Raw genomic sequence first — 23,206 nt, 5'->3', positions numbered from 1 at the left:
CTGACGTTGTTTTGTCTAGGCAAAGCAGGTGCAATCAATTTTCCAGTGTCTAGCAGTTTTGTCCACAGTCTTGGCCAAGTCCTGGCAGACAGCAGGTATTGCATCACTGGTCAGCTTCATCATCATCCAAGTGCAGGAACTGGGGTGCCTCATAATCTTCTTTGGAAACTTTGGGTCACAGTCAGGATCTGGCAGTCTGTCTGATATTATAAACTTTTAAAATGACATTTTAAATGCCATATTCTGCAATTTTCTGAAGCATTAGAGGTCTGTCTGTCTGTTTTAGTTACTTGCCTTAAGGACATAGGTGGCTAGGTAAAGCCTTGTTTCTGTAATTAATTTTTACTCTGACTGTAACAGGTTTTAACTTAGTAAAATATTTGAAACTTAGCACAGTTGAATTTAAAACTGCATAGAGTTACCTTATATTCTTTATAGTAGCTACATGTACACATTTTAGTTGCTTGCTTAAGCTTAACTTCTGAAAACATAAACTGTATTAATATGTATTTTTAACATCTTATAATAGGTTGCAGCTTTTCTTAAACAAGAATTTTACATTGTCAGGTGTTGCTTAAAAAATGATTCTGAATTGAAACATTAACAAAAATATTTTAGAAGCACAAACATTGATGTCTTTCTGTAATATATAGAAGCATTAACATTTTAACTCTTAATTGAAAAACTTTTTTATAAGATGGTACCTCCTAATTTCCATGTGGTTGACTTTCTTCATGATGGTGGTCCAAGTATCTTTTTTCAGCTTCAGCAAAATGGCTAACAGCCAGCCATGTGACCAGCTTGCCATGTGACTGACTGCAAAATGGTGGTAATCTCGACCATTTGTTTTAGCTGTATGCTTGTAACAGAACTTAGTTAATGCGAGGAAACAGAACATGTTATTTGGTTTTTTTTTGTTATTTTGTTTTTTTGTTTTGTTTTGTTTTTGTTTTTTGTTATGTTTTGTTTTTTTTTTTTGTTTTTTGTTTTTTGTTTTTTGTTTTTTGTTTTTCGAGACAGCGTTTCTCTGTGGCTTTGGAGGCTGTTCTGGAACTAGCTCTTGCAGACCAGGCTGGTCTCGAACTCACAGAGATCTGCCTGCTCTCCCTCCCGAGTGCTGGGATTAAAGGTGTGTGCCACTACTGCCCAGTGAAACAGAACAAGTTAAAACAAGCATACATAATTTACTTGAGAAATTAACAGAACGTTTTAAACAGAATTAACTTAACATGGTTAAAATTTTAGCTTATATTACCAATTTTTAAAATTTACTATTTGTAGACATGAGAAACCATAGCAAATATTTTACATTTTTCTCTGACTTTTGACAACCTTTCCTCTGACCTTTGACAACTTTCCTCTGACCTTCTATGACTTTCTTTGACCCTCTATAACTTTCTATATACCTTCAGTTCGTTTCTCTGATTCCCTGAGACATTCTTATTTGGACAAATTTCTCTTTCCCTTTCCCTCTTTATTACTTTAGTCTCCTATATTTTCTCTCATTTCTCAGTCTACATAAAAACTCTTACCAAAGTCCTTCTTGTAGTTTTTAATAACTTTAAGGCTGTTTATTTAGACTGTCCGGATCAGGCCAGATGGTTCACCTGCCCCAGCTCCATGTGCTCAGGGAATAGACCTGGGGGAGGGGTGCTGCTGGTAATCCCAGACCCTCTACCAATGCAGGAGTGGGGAAGAGACCCCTGAGGTTTCCTTGTTCCAACATTCTGCACACCACATAGATGGAACACAGAGAAGGCTGGGAAAATGGTGGCCTAAAAGCCACGTGCTCAGCGCAGGATAGCTCCTGCCGCATGCTAGGACCTGAAGCAGGATGGCCACAGCAGTGGTTGGAGTTCAGCACAGTAACCTCACCATGTGCTCAGAGACAGGGAACCCGCTGCCGCATCAGCATACCCTAACCCATGGCACATGGCAGAGGAACTCCTGCCCCGCATGCCATGTGCTCAAGGCAGCAAGAAAACACCCATGACCCAAGCATGCCATGTGCATGGGCAGTAGGACGGAGAGATGCTGAAGGGACCAGGTCCCCATTTTGGCACCCATGTCAGTAACATGTGCTTGCCATGACCTTGTCCTAGTCATTAGAAAGTCAGATGCCTGCCTCGTGGCAAGGAACCAATCAGAAGTTAGCTGGTGGTGCTATGATTTACGGCTCTGGGTGTGCTTTACAGACAAATGCACAGCAGAGCATAGCACCCACCCTGGGAGGACCTATGGGCCTTAACAACCAATTGGCCAATCAACACAGGGCAAGCCCTCCAAGCCTGGAGGCACACCAATCCTGAGCCTGTGTGTACCCCTAGACACTCCCCTTACCCTGCCCTACAAGATCTCTATGCAGCTGGTTGAAGCTGTCTTTTGTAGCCATCCTCCATGGTGGCTGGATGAAAGACCCGAGCTAACATGGGGTTAGGTTGTTAAACAATAAAACCTCATGCTGTTTGCATCAAGCTTTTGAATCTGCCCTGTGATTGGGGTGACCGAAGTCCTGGGCTGAGACCCTGGAGGCCTAAGCTTTCTGGGGATCTTACAATGCCAGCCTGAACAAACACACAGCACAAATGTGAAACTTGGACAGACAGCACAGTAACACAGACTAGGGTCCTATTCAGAATTTCACATGGTTAGCCTCATGGGGACCAATTTGGTCCGCAACCAAGTCTCTCCTTAAATATTAGGCAACACCCCTGGGTTCCCTTATAGATTTCGATAGTGTACCCAACTTAGAACCTTTACATTTACACATTTAACAAAAACAGCAAACATGAAAACACAAAACTGACACAGAATCATACAGTTCTGGATCTGCCAAGCCAGCACCGAAAAGCAGGAAGGCAGGGTATGGATTGCAACATATCAGATAAAATCCTGTTTAACTGTCTAGTCACACAGCCAGTTTCAATCCTCTAGGCTTCACAGAAACCGTAAAGAAACAAAGACAGAAAAAAAGAAAGTTTCCTTGTGTGGTGCCACGATACTCAATGAAAGGGGATGTCGTGGTGGATCCTGAACTGAAAACCAGCCACGATAAAAGCACACAGAGACAAAATAGACAGAAAAGAACAGATGCTAACCCAATCTGTCCATGGCTGCTAATAAGGCAATGGCACCAGGTCGATGAAGAGCCAGGCGGCTACAATTGCCGCTAACTGAGGAGGTTCCAAGCATCCTTGGGCCTCCAATCCTCCTGTGGGGTGTCCTCCCCCCCCCTGGGGGGGCAGCAGTCATTGATCCTCTGGGCACATTTGCCAATCACAGTCCAGGCAGTCTCATTACTGCCAGGACAACTGCAACCCAAAAACCGAAAGAGCTTTTACAGAATAGAGCAGGCAGATAGTAGACGAGACAGAATAGGGTACCTGCTTACCTCCAAGATCGACTCCACTCAGGTGAGGGGTGGTCACAAATCCAGGACGATTCCCCAAATGAAACACCCATGGAGACCCAGGTCCCCAGGATCTTGGCCCAGGACCGCAGAAACCCCAATCATCAGACAGAGGCTAAAACTTGATGCAAACTGCACGAGGCTTTATTACAGTTGTTTAACTAGCTAACCCCATGTTAGCTCAAGCATTTCATACACCCACCATGGCTAATGGCTGGGGAAAGACTCTGAAAAGCCACAGGACTGAGGTCTTATAGGGGAGCATAAGGGGAGTGTCTAGGGGTATGCACAGGATCAGGATTAGTGTGCCTCCAGGCTTGGAGGACTTGCCCTGTGTTGATTGGCCAACTGGTTGTTAATGGTCCATAGGCCCTCCCAGGGCAGTTGCTATGCTCTGCATGTCATTGCTGTGCACTTTTCCATAAAGCACACCCAGAGCCATAAAGCATAGCACCACCAGCTAACTTCTGATTGGTTCCTTGCCAAGAGGCAGGCATGTGACCTCCTAGTGACCAAGGCAAGTTCTAGCAAGCATGCATTAGGTTATTATGGCTGCCGAAATGGGGAGCTGGTCCCTTCACCTTTATATCACAAATATTAAAGCTTAATGCTCAAAGTTGAAACAGAAGGCTATTAGAATTCAGTTAGATATTTAAATAATACCCCTAATTTTTAAAGTGTTATTTCGATTGTAATCATTATTCTGCAGTGTAAACAAGCACTGAAGAATCACCCTACCTCCACATTAGACATAAAAGCCATCTTATTATAAAGGCAAATTAAGTTAATTGCTGTTTATGATTAAACTTCTGCTTTTTCAAGATTGGCTATGCCCCAATTATAACCACTGATTTACACTCACTAAATGCCTTTTATTTGATGTAATAGTGTCATGTTTTATTATTTCACTACATTTAATAAACAAGCGAGACTTCCACCTTGACTTATGAAAATGGAGCTATACTGGGCACTCTGTCTTCTACCAGTATACATCCAAAGCACCGAAAAACAGCTTGCTCTATATTCCTGTGTGAAAGGAAAGGTAGAAGATGAGTCATAAATTCTTTTGGCCTTTTATTAGGAACACACCCCTTAGAGAAAAATATATGGATCTCACAAGAATTGACAATGTCTGTGACCTCAAGCTTAGAGTCAATGTCTGACTGTCAGACTGGGATTGTCCATGTAATATGCTGAATGGAAGACCCCTGCAGAGCTATCTATATGGAAATACCCTGAAACCAAAGGTATAAGCAGGGACAGGATGCAAAGATTAGGGAGAGTTGGTATGGCCCACCAGAAACCTCCAGTGCAGAAATGGAAAAGTAATATGTACACCAGAGTGTGCACAAAATGTGAAGCTCCACTCCAGACCTGAAATAATGCCAGAGTCCACAGAAGGGTCAGTTCTTGCTAGCTACCAGACTCCCATTATAAGATGAGATAAGTTTATCTTACCAAATAATTTTACAATGTTTGAAAAGTAATAAAAATGGCAACATAGTTTTGAACATGTAAAAATAATCCCATAGATGAAAAAACATCAATCAATTTTTTTTATTTAACACAGTGCATTACCCCTGTACAAATGGAAAAAAATTAACTTCAACATTTCTAGAACAATATGGCTATTAATTTTTGTACAATGCCAAGTGAACACAGTAAACTGGGATACTTTTTTCCAAAGTTGACAGCACAGCTAAAGTTTCCAAAACTTCAACTGATATATTGACATACATACATATATATATGTATATCAATAATGGCAGTATGTTATGCATCAATAGTAGCAACAGCTTTTAGGGTTAGGGTTAATGTTAGGGTTAGGGTTAGGGTTAGGGTTATGGATAGGGTTAAGGTTAGGGTTAGCAATCAATTTTAATAAATTGCAATATGACAAAAATGGCAGAATACACATCATACATTTTCTGGCTAGATAATAAATTTTTTATTTAAATTAGAAACAAGCTTCTTTTTCATGTCAATCTCAATTCCCTCTTCCTTGCCTCCTCCCATGCCCCCCACCAACCCTCTATCCCAACCCCTTTCTGCTCACCAGGGAGGATGAAATTTTAACCATGTATATTTTAAAAGAATAGATCAAAAGCTCAACGACATGAAATTGAAAATAACAAATTCCCCCTCCCACTTCATCAGCAGTACTGCTACTGGTGTGCTCTGCCTCCATCTCCGACTGCTCAGGTGCTCACTGCACCAATCTGAGGAGTAGATTCAAACAGCTCTGGGACAGCATACCAGACAGTACCAGACAGTACAGATGCAGAACACAGCAGTCAAAAAAACACTCCTCACAACTCAGAAGGACAGAGAACTCATTGATGTATCAAATGCCAAATTAACAAGCAGAATGCCAGCTCCCAGTTTGGACAGAGACTTGCTGCATGATCAGAAGTCCCATCAGCCACTGGAAATTTAAACCACAAAGACTGGAAGACCAAAAGGAAAGAGAAACCAAGGAACAACAAGCCCATCCAACAAAGACAAACTCAGAAATCAGGTCCTAGACTTATAATCAGCCCCAAAACAGATGCCCAAATACCAGTGTAAAAATATAATCAAAGCACACAGGGCATTATGGCTCTAGCAGAACTCAATCCAAGGTAGCTGAATCACAAGGAAACAACCTTAAAAATAACTCCATACAGATATATAAGATTCTTACAGAAAAAACGAAAAACTCTGTAGGTGGAATTTTTTTTTGACAGGACCATCAGCCAGCTCCCAAATAGCCACACAGTAGCTTAATATTAATTATAAATAATTATATTATTTATTATTAATTATATTGTATATTAATTATAATTATAATTTCAAATTATCAATAATAATAATAATAATAATAATAATAATAATAATAAAAACACTAAACATACAGAAGAAAGAATATTAAAAGCTGCAGGGGGAAAAGGCCTACTAACATATAAATATTAATTATAATTTATAATTATAATATAATTATATATAAATTTATAAATTATACATGTAAATTTATAAATATATAAATTTATTTATAATATATATGAATATAAATATGATTATAATTTCCCAGACAATAGCTTATACTTTTTACTAACAAGCTCTTACATCTTAAATTAACCTATGAATAATAGCAATAGAAGGAGAAGAATCCCAGCTGAAAGAGCCAGAAAATATATTCAAGAAAATCATAGACGAAAAATTTTCCAAAGTAAAGAAGTGCATACCCATAAAGGTACAAGAATCTTACAGAACACCAAATAGATTAGATCAGAAAAGAATATACCAGGCTATATAATAATCAAAACACTAAACATACAGAAGAAAGAAAGAATATTAAAAGCTGCAGGGGGAAAAGGCCTAGTAACATATAAAGGCAGACCTATCAGAATGATAGCTGACTTCTCACTGGAAACTCTAAAATCCAGAAGAGACTGGATAGATGTTCTGAAGTTTCTAAGACACCCTAGGTTCCTGCCAAGATGATTATATCCGGGAAAACTTCCAAACACCATATATGAACAAAACAAGATATTTTGTGATTGCCACATTTAAATATGTACAAATCCAGCCCTAGCAGTATAGTGATATATTTTTTTATGATTTATTAAAGCTAGCCCAAGCATTCAGAAAAGCAAAGTCAACCTCAAGCTATAGGAATCAGGCAGTGGTAATACACATTTTTAATCCCAGCAACCAGAAGCTAGGAGGTGGTAGTACCTGCTGTTACTCCTTGGTCTCGGGATTTAGAAGGAGAAGAATCTCGGTGAATATAAGGCTACCCGGATCTATACAAGATTGAATCAGTCTAAAAGAGAATTATAGCTCACACCTTTAATCCAAGCACCAGAGGAGTATAAAAGACAGGAGAAAGTAGTCAGGGAGAGCCATTCATTCTCCAGTCACAGTGAGGAGAGGTTACAGTCTGAGGTTTGGTGAGAGCTTGTGTAGACAGGATCAGTACATTCTACACTACACAATGTACTAGAAGGAAAACTCCAGATGAAGAAAGTTAACTACATTCATGAAAATACAGGCAATAGATAATCTCACACCTGCAAAACCCAAAGAAGGGAAACACACACTCTACTACCAGCAAGGAAATATAAAAAGAACTAACCATCATTGGTAATTTTATTTTATTTTATTTGTCATTGGTGATTTTAACTTCAAAATTAATGTCCTCAGCTCACCCCAAAAAGAAACAGGCCAACAGAATGGACATGAAAACATTATTTGTCCTTCTACTTCATACAAGAAAGATACCTCAACATCAATGATAGTCATGATAGTCATTACCTCTGAGTGAAGGGTAGCATAAAGATTTTTAAAAACAAAAAACATAAAACCAACAAACAAGTAACATCACCAAAACAAACAAACAAGGACCTAAAAAACAAGCTGATGTAGCTATGTTAATATTGAGCAAAATGAACTACAAGTTATTATTAATCAAAAGAGATGGACATGTACATTTCATACTCATCAAAGGAAAGTCCACCAAGATAATGTCTCAATTCTAAATGACTATGTCCCAAATACAAGGGCACCCACATTTGTAAAATAAAATACCACAAAAGCTTACATTATACATCAAAATGAAGCATTAATAGTGAGAGACTTCAACACCCAATCTCACTAATGGACAGATTGTCCAGACAGAAAACCAACAGAGAAATAATTCAACTAAGAGGTGTTATGACTCAAATTAACCTAACAGATATCTACAGAGCATTTCACCCAAACACAAAATAATATACCTTCTTCTCAGCAACTCATTGGAACTTTCTCCAAAATTGACCATATATTTGGTCACAAAGTAATTCTAAACAAATATACAAACTATTGAAATAATCACCTGTATCTTATCAGTATATCTTGAATTAAAGCTGGGTTCAAAGAATAGAAACTACAGAAAAACTACAAACTAATGGAAACTGAACTGAATTACCATGGGTCAAGAAAGACATAAAGTTATTGAAAACTTTCTAGAATTCAAAGAAAATTGTATAAAATACCCAAACTTATAGAGCAAAGGAAAGTGGTGCTATGAAAGAAAGTTCATAGCACTAAGTGCTTTCATTTGGAGAGATTTCATACTAGTGACTTAACAGCACATCTGAAAGATCTAGAAAAAAAAAGGCACCAACCCCAATAGGAATGGACAGCAGTAAATAGTCAAACTGGGGTGCTGTAATTGCTAAGACAGAAACAAAGAGAACAATACAAAGAAGCAATGAAGCAAAGTGTTAGTTCTTTGAGAAAATCAACAGGATAGACAAATCCTTATTCAAAATATATAAAAGGCAGAAAAGTATCCAAATCAAAAAAACTAGAAATGTAAAGGAGGACAGAACAACATACACTGATTTAATCCAAAGAATCATTAGGACATTTTTCAAACCCTGCACACCACAAAACTGGAAATCCAAATGAAATGGATGAATTTTTGATAGATAACCTCTTACCAAAATTAAATCAGGCACTAAGATTGACAATTAGTAAGTGGTACTTATTGAAAACCCAAAAGCTTCTGTAATGCAAAAAACAAAAACAAAAACAAAAAAAACAACCCACTATCCATACAAAAAAAGGTAGCCTACACAATGGGAAAAGATCATCACCAACACCACATCTGACACAATGCTGATTTCAAAATTACATAAAAACCTCAATAAACTAGTTATTAAAGAAACAAAAGCAAAGACAAAAAGCAAACCACAAAAAAGAGAAAAAATACTCAATTTAAAAATTGGGGAACAGGTAACACATATAAACAGAGAATTCTCAATGGCAGAGTTTCAAAAGGCATAGAAACATTTAAAGAAATGTTCAACATCCTTAGCCACTCAGGAAATGCAGATCAAAAGGACTCTGAGATTCCATCTTCTACCTATTAGAATGGCCAAAATTAAAAACACAAATGACAGCTCATTCTGGGGAGTATGTGGAGCAAGGTGAGCACTCCTTTATTGTTGGTGGGAATGCAAACTTTTCCAGACACTCTTGAAACCAACATGGAAGTTTCTCAGAAAATTGGGATGTGAACTACTTCAAGAGGTAGCTATATCACTCCGGGGCTATACCCAAAGAATGCTCAATCATAATTCTGGGACACTAGCTCAACTGTGTTCATAGCAGCTTTATTCATAATAGTCGGAAACTGAAAACAACCCAGATGTCCATCAAGTGAAGGACGAATAAAGACAATGGAATCCTCAACTATTAAAATAAAAGGCATCATGGAATTCTTTGGCAGATAGATTGAACTAGACAAAAATCATCCCAAGTAAGGTAACCCAGACTCGGAAAGACAAACATGGTATATATTCATTTATAAGAGTGCATTAACTGTAATGGACAACCATGCTATGAATCACAGACCCAGAAATCCTAGCTAACAAGAAGGGATCAAGGTGGGACACTGGAATGTCCCTGGGAAGGGTGAAAGAAGACATTTCATGGGTGGACTAATTACGTGTAGTGTTTGGGACATGAGGGATCAGGCAGGGCAGGGAGAGACTATTAAATAAGATGATAAGAAAGGCGGTCATTTTGGGATCAGGTTTCCATCTCGTCCAAACGGAAATTCCCAGGAATCTACAAGGATGACCTCATCTAAGACTGATAGCAATAGGGTACATATAGCTGGAATTACCACCTCCTGTGACCAGGTACAACTTCTAATGGAAGGATTGGGACTCCAACCCAGCCAAATACCCTTCACTTACAGTTTGTCCTGCCTATGGGATGTGCCGGAGTAAAGGTGGTGCATAGACTGCGGGCGTGGCCAAAATGATTGGTTTAGCCTGAGACCCATACCATGAGAGTGAGCCTACCCCTGACACTACCTGGAGTGCCAGGACACATAGGTAACATAGTCCAGAGACCTAGAAAAGAACCAAACAGGACTGGAGAAAAATATGAATTTAATTATGTCTAATGATACTGTGCTATACTCATAGATTTGTGCTTAGACCAAATGCCATCATGCGAGTTTTCAATCCCGAAAATGGAAACAGACGTAGAGACCTACAGATAACCACGAGGCTGAGCTCCAGTAATTCTGCTGACAAGAGGGGGGAAGGATTGCAGTGTTGAATCCTAGTTCACAGTAGAAAATCTAGCTTTTTTCCAGTTTGTTATACTCAGAGCTTTTACCCAGAATTTTCTGAGAATAGGCTTCAACTCCCAAACCTATACAGGTGTCAACCCCATTTTAGAATAAGGCCAAACCACCTATGTTCAATCTTCTTCGGAATGAGTGACCCAGAATGGAGTCTGAGTCACCAAACCATACAATTCCCTGTCAGGCTAAAAGTGTACCACAATGGAAAGTCTCCAACTGCCTTCCTCCTATACTACATTATGATTGCATGGGAATCTGGAACTGCCTTTTTGTGTTTTCCCTTTTAAAACTGCTGCTCCACCAGCCTCAGTGAAGCAGTTCACAGCCCAAACTGCAAATTCCCTGATACCAGTTTTCCTAAATAAAATTTTTGCTGGCTCAAAACCAGTATTTTGTGGTGGGTTTTTCCAGGATTCTTGAACCCTAACAATAGGAAACAGAGGAGTCAAGGACATCATAAGAAACCCCACAGAATCAACTTATCTTGACTCATAGACTCTTATAGATACCGAACCCTAAACCAGGAACCTTGCATGGAACTGGCCTAGTGCCTCTGCAGATATGTTGCAGTTGTATAGTTTGGTCTGCTTGTGAAACTCCTAACAGTGGGAGGAGGGGATATCTTGGATTTCATTACTGGGTTTTGGAACCCTATTTCTCATACTGGGTAACATTGGCCAGCATTAATACCAGGGGATGTACTTAGTCTTACTGCAGTTCGATAAACTATATGTTGTTAAACTTTTTCTGAAGCCTGTACTTTTCTGAATATAAGTGGAGCAAGAGTGAAATAGGGAAAGGAGCCAATGGGAAGTAGAGAAGTTTCGGGAGGTACTGGTAAAAGAGGAGGGAAGTTGGAATGTTAAGTAAGTAAATAAGCAAATAAATAAATAAATAATCCTCTCGAAAGGTTAAAAAAGAATGAAAAAAACATTCAAAGCATCAGAACAAAAACAACCACTTAATTAAAAAATTTAAAAAGACAATCACTAGTCAAAATAAAAGGAAAAAACACAGTGAATGCTAAATATTAAAAACCTATTAAATCATCATGTTTCAAATTATTTAATTATATATATAATTATTTTAGTTATGTTTCTATTGTTGTGATGAAAACAAAACCAAAGCAAGGTATAGAAGAGTTTATTTGACTCTTACAGTTTTAGAGGGTGAGTCCATGACCATCATGGCACAGAAAATTGTAGCAGGCAGCCAAGGCTAGAACAGTAGCTGAGGACTCACAATCTTGATCTACAATTAGGAAGCAAAGAGTGAACAGAGGAAAAACCATGTGTCTTTTGAAACCTCAACGTCCTCCTCCAGTGACACACTTCCTACCCAAACATTTCCTCCAACTGGGGACCAAGTGTAACTCAAAAATAAAAACCAAGATATTGAAATTGGAGTTCAAGCTTCAATCTGAAAATCAGAAAAGCAAAAATGCCAGCCACTAGCTTACTCCTCAGACTGAAAGGGTGAGTCAGCTAGCTTCATGAATCCTCATAGAGAAGAATTTCTTCATGAGACCCTTTGATTCTCAAATCCTAGAATTAAAGCCTTGTGATCCCCAGTGCTGAGATCACCATTGTGTGAGCTGTTTCTCTTTTATATTGGATCAATTTCATATAGTTCATTGTGGCAGCAGAAGCTTTAAAATCAGGGGTGAGATGCAGCACAGTGGATAAAATGCTTGCCACACGTGATGAGGACTAAGGCTCTTATTCCAAGAATTCCCAAAACCATGTGACCTTCCTGTATCCCAGCAGTCAGCAGACAGACATAGCATGTAACCCTGCAAGATGGCTAGCCATGCCAGTCCAAAGAGCAAGTGTCCAGGTCAAGAAGAGACTTTCATCAATAAAGTAACAAACAATCAAGGGGAACCTTTCATCACAAACTCTGATCCATACACACTCACAAATATGCTGACATAGGTGAGTACCCTTATATACAGAATACTTACACATAGTGAGAAAAAAGTCAGAAAGTTGATTGGTTTATACATGCAATTTCCATATGCCAATAAAGACAAAAGAGGGAAATAAATTTCAAAATGAATTTTTAAAATACAAAGACTAAATATAGTAAGGTAAAATTCTTGAACTGCAAAGCATAAAATCATTTATAAATTAAAGTAATTTAAATAATCTATTTTTGTGTATTGCTAAAAATGAACTCTCTAAACGTTTATTTTACTGATTTAACATAACACATTGGAAAATTGGATGGACTCTTTTAAAGACTTGAAAAGGTTATTGTGAAATTAATTTTAAAATTAAAAAGATACAGGCACCATTAAAAACCTTATGAAAGAATTTTTACATAAGTGGTCACTAGAGAAAAGGACAACTCAAGATAGACAAAAGAATATTTTCTCAGTTGGTGTGGCAACAACTGAAAAACAATGTGTGAGTGAAGTCAACATTAATTTCCAGATCACACATTTCACACTAACGGTGACCCACCATACAGCTAATGTTAGAACTGAAATATGAACATTAGGAAAACACAACAGACTATTTTCACTATTAGGCAATTATTTCTTTAAGAGATCTGAAGTATTTTAAAGATTTAATTACTTAATGTTACAACTTTGAAGTTTTGTATAATTTCCTTCACAAATTACAAATTTTTGATCATGAAGATTTTAAATTAGAAAAGCTGTGCTGTGGAAGAAAATAGTCATTGTGCCTGAGGAGGACAATGCAAGAAGAGTGCTCAGTGGTTTTCCAGAAATCATTACAATAAGACAAGCAAAGTATTTGAAATGGCAAGCATTTCAAACAGCAGGAAAAAAAAAACATACAAAATGGTTTTTAAGGTTAGTAATCATGCTTGTGGGAAAAAACTTCACTGGAAATACCAGTGAAAAATATCAGCTGCTGCCTCTGACAAAAAGACCCATTTTAGACACATAGGATTAGTTAGAAGACACTTAATTAGATTTTCAAGTAGAGCAACTGATATAATCATCACCATCCACTTTAAAAACAAATATTTTAAAAAATCATGGCTATGATATAAGTCTAGCAACTGATGCTGCATTTTCAATCACAAGAAAAAACGAAGATATATATATGTATATATATATTATATATGTATATATGTATATACAGATGTGTACATGATTGCTGTAAAATTTATAAAAATGACAGACATACTTTCAATGTTCATGCAAAGAACAACAGAGACATTCATTATAATATTCACATAATCATAAATTATACATAATATCATAAATTATACAGTTGTCAAAAATAATGTGTACATGTCACACAGCTATAACCTATGTAAATGTCAAAATATATCAACCCAAAAGAAGCCCAAAATATATATTGGTACTTGTATAATATTTATAAGCAGACAAATTTAACCCAGTGAAATAAAATTCAAACAGTTGCCACACACAGAAAGTTACAGTTTTAAGGGGGATAAGAAACACTTGGAGTTTAATGAAAGTGTCATGTAAAGTTATTTAAAAATTACTTCATCACTGTATTTCCAATGTTCCAGACAGGTACATGCCTGTACTCTAAACACATAGGAGATAGAAGCCAGGAAGTTTCAAACACAAAAGTGGCTTCCTATAAAAATCTATATCCTGTCTCCAAAAAAGGAAAAGAAAAGAAGATATATCAATAACGAATAAATAGTTTTTACTGATTTCAATGATATAATTATTTATATTGATAAGTATGATCTTATGAATATTTTATTGTTACCTAAGAATTAACTCCTATGCTTATACTCTTTCTTGGAAAAGATCCAATATAGAACAATTAAGCAAAAATACTATTTCAGTGTGTAGAAATAGATGAGTGGTCATGAGAGTGCACTACTCGTGCAGAAAATTATTGGGAAGCAAAAATGACCTATAACTTACCTAAATATTACCCAATGCTCCTTTCTTGTCTTTGCAGGCACCACACCCATGCACATAACCCACTCCCTTTTACACTGCATGGGCATAATTAAAAATAAAAATAAAATATCTCTTAATTTCACAAAACTTAAATAATACTGTTTCTTTGACTCTTTTTGTTTTATGAATTGTGGTTATGCTAATGGTAAGAATTACTTACAAATAAATGTTTAGTTTTGTGAAATTGTAGTATAAAATATTTACGCAAACATTTTTAAACAATGTTCAGTTTTAATATAGATGTGACTTTGCTAGCTTATTTTTAGAAATATGAATAATTTTATTTAGGATTCTGTTCCAAGATTGTAATTAAACAAAAACATAAATTGTTATGGATAAAATTTCTGATATAATTGAGATTATAATTTTTTGAACAATACATACATTTACAAACAAATAGAATTATTTTAGTAAAACAAAATATTTATTGGAAATTATGTAATAGTTTAGCAAAATATATTTTTTATTCACTATGAAGTATATTTTAACTTATAAAGATCTTAGAACTGAAATATTTCATTAAAAACTTTCTCCTTTTTTTAGTGTGGCTTATGTAAGATTCATTTCTTACACTCTTTTCTCCTCTTTCTAAAAAGCAAATATCATTTCAAATTAAGATAGAGGGGACCAATTTTCTTGCCAGGCTTTCAGCACTGATAACCCTGCATTAGAAGATAAAACGATGTTTTGTGGTTCTGTAAACATGCAGTCTTGATGTACATAGAAGATAAAAAGTCACAGTTAAGGAAACTTTGGATGTGTTTGTCCCTAAACAAGTAAATCTATTTCCCAGATAGAGGTGTAAAATGCAGTCAGTGGCTCATCCAAGTGGCAGATACTTTTCATCTTTAGGCTTTTTTTTTCTTATAGTCTCAAATTTAAGTCTCACTTTGTTTTTAGGTAGAATACATACTTCTTTTTTCTAAGAGCATGAATAAAATTTAAAATGTAATACTTTAAAATTTCTTCTTTTCCATTCATTTATGTAGCTCATAAATAAAGTCATGCACAATTATGATACAGAATACAGTATGTTCACAATGGCATGGCTAAATTAAACCAATTAAGATGTTATGTCACACATATTCATCATTTTTGTTTTGAGAACACTTAAAGTATACTATCTCACACTTTTAAAATATAACATATTGTTATCAATTTTGTACATGTGTACAGCATAGTTTTCTCACACCTACTTCCAATTATCACCTTCCAAATCCCCCAGGTACCTCTCAGCCCATCTTCCTCCTGATTTAGTGTCTTCATTTCTTTTTGTTATTATGACTAGATCCCTTGAGTCCCATTAGTGCTGTCCATATTCATGAGGTGTGGGGCCATCAACAGGCTTGCTGCTACCTTCAGTAGTATACAGTATTTTAGATGTTCAAGAAAACCTCAAATTTGCTTGTATATATTAAGTAAAAAGGGAAATGACAAACGCTTATCATAATAAAAGTCTCTTGTTTTCATTCATTCTTCCACTCATTCCTTTATTACTTTATATGAGATGAGGGTATGGGCATGCCATAGTGCATGTGGTGAAAGTTTAGAACATCTGTGATAAATTGTTTCTCTGCCACAGGGTTCAGAAGTGGAACTCATGTCGCCGCCAGACTTGGTAACAATCTCTCTTACCTGAATTGCCTTGCTCATCCATGTCTTTACAAACAAAAGATGGTATTCCAAATGTGCTATTGTGTCATCATTTTAAGAAAGGATTTCAGAAGAACTTGTGGTGACAATAATATTCAGAAAATGAGGAAGACTGTGGTTTAAGAACTCACCATTAACAGTTGCTGTTATTCAATGATGGGGATCTTCATTTGTGAGTAGCTGCTGACTCTGCTGCTGGCTAATACGTCTTTTATCTTTATGACTGTGTTCAACTGACAAAAAGATAATATGAAGAAAATGAAAGTTATATGTGTGTGTGTTACAGGAAGATACAACATACTGAATTATCACTTTGGAGTTATAAACTAGTTCTCCTTAATTTACCTAAATTGCTCATTTGAAAACAAATCGACATTATTCTATTACTTCATATAGTAGCCTAGAGAAATAAATTTTGATAAACTAAGAGCACAATTTTCATGGAAAGAATTATCTTTTAAGAATTAGCGATCAATCTTTAGTTTTTCTGAATATAGATTGGAAAGAATACTGAATGTATGTCTCTCTTACTGCCAATTTTTGTCCTTGTACTCAGAAAAGAAAACAAAGCAAAGAAAAACAAAACGTGATTATTTCATCAAAGACTAGAGAAGGCATACTATAATATTCCATAATAATACAATGAAGTTACAATTTGAAAATTTTAAACATTAATATCTTTTCTATTAATAATTTCCATTTAAAGATTATTATGTTTTCTTAATTAAATGTGTTCTTGGACAATTATTACATGCACGCTGATTACTCTCGTAACTCACCTCTGCTTGACCTTTTATACAAATCTCTTTGTGACATTCTATTTATTTTGTTTGGTGACCAACGGAATTTAATTGAGGCTATCTATGTGACTATGAGTTTGGAGCTGTACCTTAGAGCCTTGTGGGGTCAACAGTAGATGCACAACTAATAGCACTGACTCACCCTTTTCCAGATTTTAATCTTCATATAGGGTAGTAATCTTCATATAAGGTAGTCAGGTATGTTGAGTGATTACTGCTGAGGATTTTTCATATCAGAGTTCCAAGAACAAATGAGTTCCTTCATCTAGAAGTTGACGAGACACTGCAAACTCAAGAATGCCTCGATTATTCTGTAGGGGGCAGCAGAATATAAACAAATAAATATTGGTGTTCTACTGACAGCAACCACTTAGCAACTGGTTTGTTCTACAAGCAAGGGGTGGAATATACCTGAACTGCTGTAAAATTATCGTGGCTAATTAAAATTCTTTACCTTAGTACCAGGGTCTGCTTGTATTCCCCTTTATCTAATCTCTTCTTTATATAAACAACCACTGAAGCTGAACAAAACCAGCAAGATAAAATTAACACACAAATTGTTTTTACTCCCTTTGGGCAGGAGAAATCCTGTTTACAAGGAAAATGATATTATACATAAATATTTATGAAAAACAACAAAGAATCAAACAAAATCACTGAGTTTTTGTGTAAACCAGCAACTACAATATGCGGTAGACAATTTGATATACATATTAACAGTTCCACAGTGTCTTGAAATAAAACATATTTGGAAAATAGAAAATTTTGCCATCAATAATTAATTTTAATTTGTACCAAATGAAAGAAACTGAAGACTTAATTGATATTGTAAACTTACTAAAACTTATTATCCAGTACATATGATATTGTTAAAATAACTTTTTTTCCATTTTCTTCAATCACAAAAAAGTATTTTTGAAGAAATTACAAATGAAAAATCCTTAGTGTTGCAGAGAGCACATTTCATCTAATGTGTCATATAAGTAGAGTAACTTTATGTGAAGGGTGCCACCCTTCATTTACTGAGACAGCAATAGCCACTGTAAAATTGTGAATTTTTTCAGGACAGCAAAATTCATTATCTTTCTCAACTCAATTACCAGTCTTCTGCTAAGGAAAATATAGTATAAGACTTAACTTGGAAATTTCATGAGGCTATACATATTTCCTTTGCCTTTCTATTTCAGTCATCGATTTTGTCATAGTTATCATAATTGAACTAAGGAAACTATTATTTATGACAAGAAGTTGATGAACTTGAAATTTGTTCAAATAACAATAAAATGAAGCTGGGCAGGGTGGCACACACCTATTTTCTCACATGTATGGGAAGCTAAGGCAGGACCATCACTTGAATTCAGAAGTCTGAGATTAGCTGACAATAGAGTGTTATCTACTTTCAAGATGGATCAACATATGTAAATGAAAAGTATTTTTATTAAATTTTAAATATTGTTAAACAAGTTGTACTTTTATTCCTTCTACCTACAGTGACATATAAATATAATTTTAAGAAAAATTTCCAAATTGTTATCCTAATTAATTTCTATTGTGTTAAATACTGTATACTATAATTTTCTTTTGGACAGCATATGTGGTGTTTTCTGTAGTATTGTTTGAATGGCTAATTTAAAAGTGCTTATTTCATCCATTAATAAGAGCTGAAAGACTGCAAAATGGAAACAAGATTTATTTATGTCAATGATTTATTTTATTATTTAAGATGTTATTTAGATCCCATTTATCATGCTATTAGTTAATTTATTAATGTTATGAATGATCTTTTCCAATAATCAACAAACTGGATGTAACACAAAGAATTGCAAGTAGATATTTCATTGATTTTGAATGTTATCCTCTTTTTTCCTTCATATTTATATCATCCCCTGCTCTCCCTACCTGGATGCCTTGCAACTATTCTAACATCATGCTTTCTTTTTCTCTTTGAGAATATAAACAAAATCCCCAAAGAAAAATCAAAACAATAAAAAACTCCACACCAAACAAACACACATACATGAGACAAGGAGAGGAGACACACATACACACACGAGAAAAGGAGAGAGAGAGAGAGAGAGAGAGAGAGAGAGAGAGAGAGAGAGAGAGAGAGAGAGAGAGAGTTTATACATAAATATGGAGTCCATTTTGTGTTAGTCAGCAATTTCTGAGCCTGAGCATGGGTCCTGCTATAAAGTGTGTTTGATATTTCTAGTGTCACTGTTTTCGAGGGACTGACTTTCCTTACCACATCAGGTAATAATTGCAATCCTAGATTTTTGGTTAGGGATGAAATTTTGTGCTAACTAGTAAGAAATCTCTTGCTAGTCAGCCTCTTCCTGCAGCACAGGTGAATTATGTAGCTTTCACATTTTAAAACCATGAGAAACTTGCTTATATCTTAATTCTCATGAGCCTCTGCTAGAGGAAATGTTTCAATTGGAGAAATACTTTATGTCATTGCACATAAGAATTTTTTCCATTTTCACAAGATAATGGAATTATTGGTTTTTGTCACAAGTATTAGGCTAATATTATTTTTATATTGTCTCATATACAAAATGACTTTTTTATAATACATCTTCAACATTTCTTTGTCTCTATAAATGCTACTAAGGTAGGGTTTAGATGTACATGAATTACAAGACATTTTTGGGGGGTTGGTGATAGTTTTTTAAACATCCAGGCAAGGGTACTGACAATGAAATATATAACCTTTTACACATATATATTGAAAATGCAGAAGAGAATTTAATTTCAGCCACTTATAAAATGTAGGAAATGATGGGCTGCTAGAGACAACTGAATTTCACCAAATTAAGGGATCATAGCCACAAGACTTGGCAGAAGGCTCAGTTGTAAAATGAATGTTATGCAAATACAGGCATCTAAGCTTGGATTCCCAGCCTGCACTGAAAAAGTCAATCTGGTAGCATGCCTCTGCAACTGAAGAACTGAGTGATTAGAGACAGATATCTTAAGTTCATTTGTCAGCTATCACAGGAAAAGGGGTGAGCTTTAGGTCACTGAGAGACCCAGTCTCAAACAAAGGTTACATGAATTATTAAAGTTATCTAGGCATGTTATCACAAACCATTAGCCACAGAATCTAAGAGACAGTAGCAGGTGGATCTCTATGAATTAGAGATCCTGCCTGAATACTGAGCTCTAGTCTCTCCAGAGATAAATAATGAGAATTGAAAAAATTTTGGGGTGTTTCTAGGACATGTCAACCTGAGAGATAATGGTCACTGGAACATTTCTTTTGTTCTTGTTCTTCAGAAGTTTAATGTTGATTCTCAAAGTAAATAATTTACAGAGGCCAATCAAAGAACATAATAGACATTGGGCTATAGCCTCTATATATAATGTGTCCAACCACATGAACATCACGCACCCTAATTCACCCACACAGAGCCATAACCACAGTTATGAGCACTTGCTGCTGTTAAAAAGATTTTTTCACAAATATCTGCAACTCCATTTCTAATCTGACAACATTGTTGGCTTATGGTAGCACTAAGAACATACATAGTTCTATGTACATACATATAAGAAATGACACACCCAAAATAAAAATAAACTTAAAAATAAAAGCTGTATATGCAAGTTACAACCTTGTGAAATATACTCCAGCTTGTTTGTTAGTGGAAGGAAAGGGTACTGCAGTTCATATGAAAGTGTCAATGTTAAAAACCAAGTATCTGGAGAGCTGGATGTTTATCTTTGGGTCACAGTGATTGTGGTGTTGATCTCCTAGGAGTGAATTAAAAATTGGCAATGTTGGTAAAGGCAAGAAGATTTTTGTTCAGAAGTGTGCCCCGTGCCACACTGTGGAAAAGGGAGGCCAGCCTAAGACTAGACCAAATCTCCATGGTCTGTTTGGGAGGAAGACATGTCAGGCATCTGGATTCTCATACAGAGATGCCAACAAGAACAAAGACATCATATAGGGAGAGGAGACCCTGATGAAGTATTTGAGAATCCCAAAAAGGACATCACTGAAACAAAAATGATCTTTGCTGGCATTAAGAAGAAGGGAGAGGGAAAAGGCCTAATAGCTTATCTTAAAAAGGCTAATAGTGAGTAATTCTGCTGCCTTATTTATTACAAAACAAATGTTTCATGATTTTTAATATCTACCATTATTTAATTCATATACCAAAATTCAGATCATGAATGGCTAATAATGTTTTTGTTGGTTTAAGTAAAAATGACTTGTAGTACAAAAAAGAAGAAGAAAGAAAACGAAACCAAGGAACTAAATGAAAAGTTATCATATGAGTCTGAACTCAAATCTCTAACAGTTATTGACAAGATACCCTGCCAGTGACCCAAATCTCTGACATTTTGATGCTTAAAATAAACAACTAAATAGCATCTACACGATAAAGTATGTAAAGTTTTAGCATAGGACCTTCTCTTAGAAAACATGACTGGACTATTGGTTACCGTTAATCATTATTCCATTAATACTCTATTATTTTTGTTTAATTTTCATTTTGGAGTAACTATTCTCCTTAACAAAAACAACACTAGTTGTTTGTTTTGATACTAGACTCTAGGAAACAATGAATTTTTATATGCATAAATCTACTTACTGTGTATTTTTTATATATGGAAATGTTTACTTGTAATAAACTTGCTGTCAATGTTTTTTTCTTTTCATTGTATTTGCTTCATTTTTTTTCCTTAAGGACTGTTGCCCAGATGCTCTATGTGCTACCATGAAGGACATGGAATCAAAGGGTAGGCTTATCTCCATGTAATACAGCTGCCTGAACTGTTAGGTGGCTGCACAACACTCTCCTGCACAGGGCCCCTCTTTATGACAGTGGTTTCAAAAGTTCCAAATGGTGATGGGGTTAAAAAGTCACTCAAATGTCATGTTTTCTATTTCCAGTATTCCTCCCATCACTGGATGATATTCTTTTTCTTTTCCCCTCCTCTGGTCCCCAGAGATCTGTGAAACTCCTTCTGAATTAGGTACTGTCAAAATCATTAAATCTGTCAAAAATTCAAATTCCTTGCTTCGATATTAAACTTCACTTATCATTTAAAAATTCTGAAGACTCTTTTCTACAAATGTGGGTGGAGATGTCAAAAATCAACCAGCTCTAAAATTTTAATATTAGATTAAAGAATGTCAATCACTAATCACATACCAGGTCATCTTTCTCCACAAAATACAAGTTAAAAATAAAGATGGTGTACTCTGTTGAGTGAATGATCATAAATATTTGCATCTGAGAAAAGTAAAAGGGTCTAGACTTTGGAAAGGGAACAGAGAATATATTTGATAGAAGACAGCATTATAATAGTAACCAAATAAGTTCACTTTGAACAATGGAGCAGGCAGTAATTTAGGTAAGGAACCATTCTAAATTTGAAATAAAACAGGAAATTCAAGGATATTCTTAGACTCAGAAATTCCACTTTTGTATTTCAAACTCTCCTATTCCTGTTATCCACCACTCCTTTATTTCTACCTGGGTATAAATAGACAAACTTACAACTGGAGCTTTATTTGCTTCATATCTATCTTGTGCTGCCTAGAAATATGTGTTTAGAATAATGACACTGTAGATTTGCTTTATGAACTACTAGAGGTCATGGCTGTTATTCCCTTCATTTCTTCTTTTGGAATATGAATGTTTTAACCTCAGGAGATACTCTGTTGTTTAACTTTCAATAAGGCTTGGTAATTTAAGAAATTTCTTTCTTTCTTTCTTTCTCCCTCTCCTTGTGCCTCTCTCTCTCTCTCTCTCTCTCTCTCTCTCTCTCTCTCTCTCTCTCTCTCTGTGTGTGTGTGTGTGTGTGTGTGTGCGTGTGTGTGTGTGTGTGTGTGTGTGTTATGCCCATAGAGGCCACACTGGATGCCAAATAATTTGATGCTGGATTCTCAAACTGTTGTAACCTGCCTAATTTGGTTTTTGGGAACTACTACAGTCACAGTCCTTTGGAAGTACCACAAACACTTAATCACTGAGCCCTCTTTCCATACCCTTATTGTTGAACTTAATGCTGCTCAAACTGTGTTTTGCACCAGAACATATTTTTGTCAAGTCTTGGTGACCATTTAACTAAAGGACTCCAATAGAAAGAAGCCTTTGGAAACTGATAAACTGATAAAAATATGAGATAATTTTAAATGATAAAATTTAATGGTATTTTGAAATTACATGTCCATACACATATTTTCCATCTTATTCTGAAATACTTATTTTTCTTGTATTTTCTTGTATCAGTTCATACCACATCAGTCACTTTTAAATATCTATAGTTTGAAAAGCAGTTCT

At 35.7% G+C, this 23,206-nt stretch overlaps 1 pseudogene; it reads left to right on the top strand.

Moving 5' to 3' along the window:
- Window positions 1-20,997, top strand: part of LOC107977335 — a 62,848-nt pseudogene extending 41,851 nt beyond the window's left edge.
- Window positions 20,998-23,206: the final 2,209 nt, after the last annotated feature.

This window comes from Cricetulus griseus, chromosome 2 (assembly GCF_003668045.3).
Source record: "Cricetulus griseus strain 17A/GY chromosome 2, alternate assembly CriGri-PICRH-1.0, whole genome shotgun sequence".
NCBI classification, from domain to species: domain Eukaryota; kingdom Metazoa; phylum Chordata; class Mammalia; order Rodentia; family Cricetidae; genus Cricetulus; species Cricetulus griseus.
Note: the sequence above shows the minus strand (reverse complement) of the source record. Positions and strands in the feature narration are given on the sequence as shown.